The following is an 8,171-nucleotide window of genomic DNA, read 5'->3' as shown; positions in this document are numbered from 1 at the left end:
TACCCCCGGCAACTGGAATCGACTAGAGTGGATCCAAGTGACCCTAATATGCCCCCAGGTCTGAGAACCTTACGAGTCCGGCAGATGGATCTCCATTCTGTTTCCCATACACAACCCAAATTTCTGCCTGTCGCTGGTCGCTCTACCTGGAGTGTGTGTCTGTGCCATCTCCATACTGTCTGACATATCCGTTCTAGGAAGAGAATGAGCCCCAGTACAGCTTCTCTTCAAACTGGTCTTGGGTCCTCTTCTATTTCCTGAAGCCACATGGGTGGCTTCTATGGCACTGCAGGCAAATGAGATCCCTACATTGTTCTCTTTGTTAAAATGAGGCCTCATTCAATGAAAAGGTGTTTCTCAAACTGTGTTCTTTGGAGTAGTAGTGTTCTGTCATATACTAATACTTATTTGTGGGGCTGTTCTTTGGCCAAAAAAATGAAAATTGAAACTATTACACACCACGTGATTTCTGCACGTCACTCTCCACGTGTTTCTCCCATCCCCAGACCACAGCTTCTCAACCTTTTTAAAATATTACATCTTCTTTCACAGAGCTGAAATTCACATAACATGAAAGTAACCATTTTCAAGTGAACCATTCAGTGGCATTGAGTACATTGGCAGTGTTGTGTAAACACCACCTCTTTCAAGTTCCAAAATATTTTCCTCACCTCTAAAGGAAAGCCTACCCCCCTCTGCAGTCCCCCCAGAATTTCCATCCAACCCCCCAGCCATTAGACATGTTACTACTTCTTACTTTGAATCAATTTGCTCTTAAGAAAATTGGGGATCCTGCTTTATCAGGCTGTTAGGAGAAACAACCCAGGTAATGTGTATAAATCGCCCAGCACTACACACATCAGGTACCTAGTAAAGGTCGGATCCTTCCTTCACTTTGCCTTCGGTCTCGTCATTCTGGTGTCCTAGATGTCAGAGTCTACAGCATTTAGAAGAAAAAAGGCTTTGTAAATTCCTTTCTTTAGAAAAATAAAAATGTATTTCCCCTCTTTGAAAGGTGGAAGAAGAGTAACTGCTATAAAGACCATCAGCAAAAACCTGTATTAAATCTGTTTTTATTTTAAGCCCCTTTTTATTTTGGAATTATTTTAGATTTACAGAAAAATTATAAAGATAATACGGTTCCTGTGAACCTTCACCCAGTTTCCCCCATTGTTAACCTTTTACCTGACTATGGGACATTCCTCAAAGGTAAGAAATTAACACTGGCACATGGCTATTCAGTACAACTACATACTTTATCTGAATTTCACCAGTTTCTCCTCTAATACCCTTTTCTGCTCCAAGATCCAACCAGACTCCCACGCTGCATTTCTTCATCATGTCTCTTTAGTCTCCTCTGACAGTTTCTGTCTTTGCTTTTCATGACCTGGAGGGTTTTTAAGAGTACTGGGAAGGTATTTTGTAGAATGTCCCTCACTTTGGTTTTATCTGATATTTTCTCATGATGAGACTGCAGTTATAGGTTTTGAGGCTACCACGGGGGTGAAGTGTCCTTCTCATCACGTCAGATCACACCAGGTGGTAGGACAAGGTCCCTGTAGAACTTACCACTGGTGATGTTGACCTCGAACACTTGGATAATGTGGTGTCGGCAAAGTTTCTCCACTGAAGGTTGTTATTTTCCCTTTTCTGTACTCTGTACTTTGGAATTAAGTTACTAGTTTAGCCCCTACTCAGTGGGGAGGGAGAGTAAGGTCAGCCTCCCTCGACGGGGCAGTATCTACAGCCATTATTTAGAATTCTGGAAGATTTGTCTCTTCTTGCCATTTTTTATTAAATCACTTGTCAGTATGGACTTCTGTGTATTTCTTTTATAATTTGGGTTATAATCCAATTCTATGTTATATATTTTTTTGCTTGAATCGCTCCAGTTTGGCCAGTGGGAGATCTTTCAGACTGGCTCCCATGTCCCTTTGACATGGTGCAATCCTTTTTTTTCCCCAGTATCTTAGCTTTTGATGTAAACTTTGGTTTTCCTCCCCACCAATCCATTGAAATTGCTTTAAGGTCTTTTATGTTACAATGGTTTCTAGATTGTCAGGCCAAAGTCTACTTGTCTGTTCTTAGTTTGCAGACCTTTCTGTGACAATACTATTAATCTCTTTCTTTCAAATTCCATTTCATTTTCTAAAAATGTACTATGGAATTTTCAAACATAAACAAAGCTAGAGAAAAGAGCATAATGAATCTCCGTGTATCTATGACCCAGCTTCAACAATTCTCAGCATTTTGCCCACCTTGTTTCAACTCTTGTTTCACCTCTCCCACGCTCTGCCACTGGAATACAAACCTTAAAGGAAACCCCAGACATCATATGAGTTCAACTGTAAAAAACATCATATGAGTTCAACTGTAAAGAGTTGTCTTCAACAGCTCAGACCTTTAAAAAAATATATAACCACAAAACAATGTTACACCTAACAAAATTCATAATTCTTTAATATCCTCTAATAGTCCATATTCAAATTTCCTCCCAAATTTTTTTTTTTTTTTTTTTTTTTTTTGCGGTACGCGGGCCTCTCACTGTCGTTGCGGAGCACAGGCTCAGCGGCCATGGCCCACGGGCCCAGCCGCTCCGCGGCATGTGGGATCTTCCCGGACCGGGGCACGAACCCGTGTCCCCTGCATCGGCAGGCGGACTCTCAACCACTGCGCCACCAGGGAAGCCCCCAAATTTTAATAATTTGTTCAAGTTAGGATCCATACAAAGTCCATATATTACATCTTTTATTTTTATTAATTTTTTAAACATCTTTATTGGAGTATAATTGCTTCACAATGTTGTGTTAGTTTCTGCTGTACAACAAAGTGAATCAGCCATACGCATATATATATCTCCATATCCCCTCCCTCTTGCATCTCCCTCCCTCCCACCCTCCCTATCCCATCCCTCTAGGTGGTCACAAAGCACTGAGCTGATCTCCCTGTGCTATGCAGCTGCTTCCCACTAGCTATTTTACATTTGGTAGAGTATATATGTCAACGCCACTCTGTCACTTTGTCCCAGCTTACCCTTCCCCCTCTGTGTCCTCAAGTCCATTCTTTGTCTGCGTCCTTATTCCCATACTGCCCTTCGGTTCTTCAGAACCATTTTGGTTTTTTTAGATTCCATATATATGTGTTAGCATACGGTATTTTTCTCTTTCTGACTTACTTCACTCTGTATGACAGACTCTAGGTCCATCCACCTCACTACAAATAGCTCAATTTCGTTTCTTTTTATGGCTGGGTAATATTCCATTGTATATATGTGCCACATCTTCTTTATCCATTCATCTGTCGATGGACACTTAGGTTGTTTCCACCTCAGGGCTATTGTAAATAGAGCTGCAATGAACATTGTGGTACATGACTTTTTTGAATTATGGTTTTCTCAGGGTATATGCTCAGTAGTGGGATTGCTGGGTCGTATGGTAGTTCTATTTTTAGTTTTTTAAGGAACCCCATACTGTTCTCCATAGTGGCTGTATCAATTTACATTCCCACCAACAGTGCAGGAGGGTTCCCTTTTCTCCACACCCTCTCCAGCATTTACTGTTTGTAGATTTTTTGATGATGCCCATTCTGACCGGTGTGAGGTGATACCTCATTGTAGTTTTGATTTGCATTTCTCTAATGATTAGTGATGCTGAGCATCCTTTCATGCCACACATTACATCTCATTGACAGTCCCTCCCTCTGCCATGACCCCTTCTCCAACACACATTTTTTAAAACTCCATTTGTGGGCTTCCCTGGTGGCGCAGTGGTTGAGAGTCCGCCTGCCAATGCAGGGGACACAGGTTTGTGCCCCAGTCCCGGAAGATCCCACATGCCGCAGAGCGGCTGGGCCCGTGAGCCATGGCCGCTGAGCCTGCACGTCCGGAGCCTGTGCTCCGCAACGGGAGAGGCCACAACAGTGAGAGGCCCACATACCGCAAAAAAAAAAAAAAAAAAAGTCCATTTGTTGAAGAAATTGGGTTTTCCATCATATCAAATTTCCCAATTCTGGATTTGGCTTATTGTGTCTTCACGGTGCCTTGTAACACATTAGTCTAGTCCTTGAACTTCCTATAAATTGGTAATTCGATGTAAAGTCTTAATTAGATTGTTTTCATATTTACAAAAATATTTGTAATATATTTGATAAATCAATTTATCTATCTATATCTATATCTCTATATCTATCTCTCTCTCTCTATATATATATTTGCAAAAATACTTCATTGGTGGGTAAATCAACTTCCTAACGCATCACAGCAGAAGCCATACTGGCCACCTGTCCCACTTATAATTTTCCCTTTCGAAACGCCTCTGGCTCCTGGTTCTCCTCTCCTTTGTCTTTGCCATTTCTTCTCAGTTCCTTTTACAGACTCCTCTTTACCTGCATGTTAAAGTCATTGTCTTCAGGGCCCCACTGTCACTGGTCCATTCCTCCTAGTCTGTATATGGTCCCCTTTTCCATATTTGTAAGGCTGAGGACTCAGAAGTCTATATATATTTTATTTTATTTTATTTTATTTTTGGCTGCATTGGGTCTTTGTTGCTGCGTGTGGGCTTTCTCTAGTTTTGGTGAGCGGGGGCTACTCTTCGTTGCGGTGAGCGGGCCTCTCATTGCGGTGGCTTCTTATTGTGGAGCACGGGCTCTAGGTGCACGGGCTCAGTAGTTGTGGCACACGGTCTTAGTTGCTCCGCGGCATGTGGGATATTCCCGGACTGGGGATCGAACACATGTCCCCGGTATTGGCAGGCGGATTCTTAACCACTGTGCCACCAGGGAAGTCCCAGAAGTCTGTGTCTTTGATGTGGACCCTCTCCACTGAGTTCCAAGCCCGAATATCCAGTGACCGACGGGATGTCACTGGGTATCCTGTGAGCTATTCAAACTCACTGTGTCCCCAAATGGAGTTAATTATCCTTCTTCCTAAACCTGTTTCTCAGTGTTTTCTTTAGCTCAACGATGAGAACCACTATCCAAGACAGAAACCTGAGCCATCCTAGACTTTTCCTCACCTGCTCCAAATTGCCAAGCCCCAGAACATCCATTTCTTCAATAGCTCGACTGTGTCCCCTCTTCTTGCTGCTATAGGCTCATTTCTAAAATTCAGAACAAAGAACATTATCCAGAGTCACACATTCTCCAGAAGGACTAGAGCCTAACCCCGTGCTCCAGCATGGAACACACTGGGATCTTGCTGAGGGCCATAATCAGCTCCAGATTCTCCACCGTGCTCTGGATACACTGTGCTTTACACATATTGTGAATATGGTTGTAGAGGCCAAGTTCAGCAGGGTGGAGCAGCTAAAAGTGGGGAGTTCAGGAGTCAGAACACCTGGGTTTGACCCTCACTTCCACCACTGAGAGCAAACTTAAGTTGGTCAATTTCTCTGTACTTCAGTTTCCTCATCTGTGAAATGGAAATAATATTCCTTCACCACTTTCCTGAAGTCCCCAAATCTCTGGAAACTGGAAGTTGTGTTACATTTTGTTTTTAAATAATTTGTTTGCCAGCCAAACCTGACTAGACTATAAGGATTTGATGACAAAACCTGACGCGAATGGAATTGGGGATATTTATGGTCTTTACTTATCCCACTTAGAATATTCATCCATTTTACTGCAACTGGCTTTGATGGCAGGCTGCTGCCCCAGCCCACTGGGACAAGTTCCACGATACGCTGTTCTACTTTTCAAAAGTACAATGTCTGAATTCTGAAACATACCTGACCTAAGAGTTTTGGAAAACAGGTTGTATACCTATAATAGCTACTTCATAGGTGTGTCATAGGTTGATTGCTAAAGAAATTCATATTTGTAAAGCAATTCGAAAAGTATGTGGCCCATAGTAAACCTTGTATCAGTGTTTGATAAATAAACATTTCATGTTACAGTTAACCCTAAAACTGAAGTGAAAGAGAAACTATTTTGTGTCAGAAGTTTGACGAATTTGGGGGCCTCCATCAAAGCTGGGTTGCTGATCCCACGTGCAGCGGAGCGGCTGGGCCCGTGAGCCACGGCCGCTGGGCCTGCGCGTCCGGAGCCTGTGCTCCGCAACGGGAGAGGCCGCAGCAGCGAGAGGCCTGCGTACTGCAAAAAAAAAAAAACAAAAAAGCTGCGTTGCTGCTATAGCTTTTCTGTTATAAAGAAATTACATCAGGGAGACAGAAAAACCCCTTTGGATTGGCACTCCAATCCTCTCCCTGCTCAGAACTAACCTCTATTCTGAAGCTGGTGTGTGTGAATCTTTTTGAAGAGAGTTTCTCAATTTGAGTACATATGTATGCATCCATGGTATGTACTATTTTAGAACAAAGGATGATCCAGCCCCGAATGTCACCGATGCTGAGGCCGACAGAGCCTGCCCTCACCTCCTTCTCCACTGTGCACATACTGCAACTACAACCATCGCACACCTGTCTGCCCCTCCCAGGCTGCCACTTCCCAGAGCGAAGAGGCCATGGTCCAGCTAACTGGGATGGAAAAGACTAAACACCTGCTGTGTAAATGAATGAACAAGTCATGGGTCCCTCCTATCACAAATGATCACAAATGAGACATCAGGGAAGAAGGACAGGTGGGACTCAGGTGTCAAGAGCCAGTCCATCCATTCCAATTGCTGACAGGGAGACATGTCTCCATATCTGGAAGAAGTTCCATAGCTGGCACTCTTTGGCAATTTTTAAAGACAGGGAATAGGGCTTCCCTGGTGGCACAGTGGATAAGATTCCGTGCTCCCAATGCAGGGCGCCTGGGTTCGATCCCTGGTCAGGGAACTAGATCCTGCACGCGTGCTGCAAGGCCACAACTAAGGAGCCAGCGTGCCGCAACTATGGAGCCCACACGCCACAACTGAGGAGCTGGCAAGCTGCAACTAAGGAGCCCTCGAACCACAACTAAGGAGCCCACGAGCCACAACTAAGACCCAGAGCAACCAAAACAAAAATTAAAGACAGGGAATAAATAAGTGTCAACACTGACTGAGTATATACTGTGTGGCCAGCACTATGCATTTTCCAGGCACTAATTCCAGGTGGTCCGCACAAGGACCGCATGTGGTGGAATCATGAATGCCCATCTCAAGAGTGAGGAACACCAAGCACTGGGAGGTGGAAGTAACTAGCCAGCAGGGGTGGGACCAGCCTGGTGGTTTCTCTGGGGGAAGGTAGGAGAGTCCTTTGTACAGAGAAACACTTCACTCTCAAATAGCTAAGAACCTGCTGCAATTATAGACTTTGGTTTGTATATGTGCCTCAGTCATGTTAATTTTCTATTTCGGCGTACGGGTTTCAAATAAAAAAAGAGAACTGGTAAAGGTTTGAAATTTTCGTCACGTGTCACCTCAGGGGAAGTTAATTCTGATTTTTGTCTGCAATACCCAAGCACAAACTGCAACTCCAGTAATAAAACGGGAACTTGGAAAAATAAGCACCCAGGGCTGATGAAAGTAACGCATTTGTCTCAGGGCAGGGGCTGGAACGTGCAGCTAAGTGTTCCGAGGGAGAAGCATGTTAATACTACATCTTTTCAACCACCTTTGATGGACGTGGTAAGATTCTCAGGTCAGCGCGGCTCACCCTGGCAACGCACTGTAATAACTTATTTAAAAGGCAGCTGGCTTTTACAAATGGACTGTCTCGTCCATTTTTAGGTTTTCGTTCTCAGAAATGTATTCTTCTATCAAAACAATAGTCACTCCTTGTAGTAAGAGCTCAATTATACCTTTCCTACAACAGAGGAGACTGCAGAGGTGAGCAGGTTTGGGAACTGCCGTCCTTGGCTCTCAATTCTGGATGACATTCAAGCTCTGTAGAGACAAGCAGATAACCAGAAGGACATCACACAGGGATTCTCACTCCTTTAGAGCAGGAGTTGGCAAGCTACCACCCACAGGCCAAACCTGGCCTGTGGCCTGCTTTTATAAATAAAGTTTTATTGGCATGCAGCCATGCCCAGTTGTTTACTTACCATCTCTGGCTGCTTTCCTGCTGCAAGGGCAGAACGCAGGAGTCAGGACACAACCCACCTGGCCTGAAAGCCAAAACTAGGAACTCTTAGGCCCTTGATAGAACACGCACGTGGAGCTCTGTGCTGGAGAAGCGGAGTCCGACGGGCTTGCATCCTTTTCCGCGGGGCTAAAGGAATTGGAGCGGGAGAGGACACCTGACTCACTG

Source organism: Delphinus delphis, chromosome X (assembly GCF_949987515.2).
Source record: "Delphinus delphis chromosome X, mDelDel1.2, whole genome shotgun sequence".
NCBI lineage: Eukaryota > Metazoa > Chordata > Mammalia > Artiodactyla > Delphinidae > Delphinus > Delphinus delphis.
Note: the sequence above shows the minus strand (reverse complement) of the source record.